The 904-nt window shown below is 39.6% G+C and overlaps 1 protein-coding gene across 2 annotated transcripts in view; it reads right to left on the bottom strand.

Annotated features, from left to right (window-relative positions):
* Window positions 1-904, bottom strand: part of oprm1 (opioid receptor, mu 1) — a 24,172-nt gene that overhangs the window by 22,318 nt on the left and 950 nt on the right. The gene's annotated exons all lie outside the window — the stretch shown is intronic.

The following is a 904-nucleotide window of genomic DNA, read 5'->3' as shown; positions in this document are numbered from 1 at the left end:
TCAAATGGCAATGTATTTTGCATTGGTCAATTCAGTATGCAAAGTTTCAATGCAATCCTCAATTCAGTTTAAATTATTTTGACAAAACATTGTACGAGTGGCTAAAGAGAACCCACAGTTGGAAGCTGCAGGCGAAGGTTAACTGCTCTCTGGCGAAACGCTAGTGAACCTGTAACACCTGCCTTGGCGGGCCGTTTGAAAATTTGCATTGCCAATTGAATTAAGAGACCAAAAATCCATAGTAAAATTAAATGGAATTCATTAAGATTTCATTCTAATGTTTAGTCAAAATAATTTGAACTGAATTGAGGATTGCATTGAAACTTTGCATATTGAATTGTCAGTTCCATAATAATAATATATTCATATATAGTATATTATATCTCTTTATAATATACATATAGTAAAATTGAATGAGAAAATTGACAATTTTGACAATGCAAAATACATTGCCAGTTAAATAAAGAGACCACACAAATTCCACACAAGGAAGCCACTGAAGCAACCATGCAAATAAAGAAAGCAGCCTCTGACTGGATTCCTGGTGCATAATGTCTTTGTTCAGCACTCACATGGGAGTCATATGCAGCATGGTGCGATTTTCTAGTTTAGTTGATATTGTGGATGACAGAGACACAGATCAAGTGTGTGCTGCGTCTGTACATATTTAACACATGGAGCATTCCTCTGTTGTTATGGCTTATGGCTATTGCAGTGTAAAATCAGTTCCTCTCCATCCCCTCGATCGGCTCGGTTTTTGCGCGCCGGAGCAACTTGCTGCGAGGTTGGAGGCATTTTACGCACGGTAGCCGACCTGGCAGCATTGTCAGCACTGCATTCACACAGTCTCACTCGGCCTCATCAACACACACACACGCACACTCACACACACACACACACACAC

Source organism: Etheostoma spectabile, chromosome 17 (genome assembly GCF_008692095.1).
Source record: "Etheostoma spectabile isolate EspeVRDwgs_2016 chromosome 17, UIUC_Espe_1.0, whole genome shotgun sequence".
In the NCBI taxonomy this organism is placed as follows: domain Eukaryota; kingdom Metazoa; phylum Chordata; class Actinopteri; order Perciformes; family Percidae; genus Etheostoma; species Etheostoma spectabile.
The sequence above is the reverse complement of the archived record's forward strand: the minus strand, read 5'-3'. Positions and strand labels throughout refer to the sequence as shown.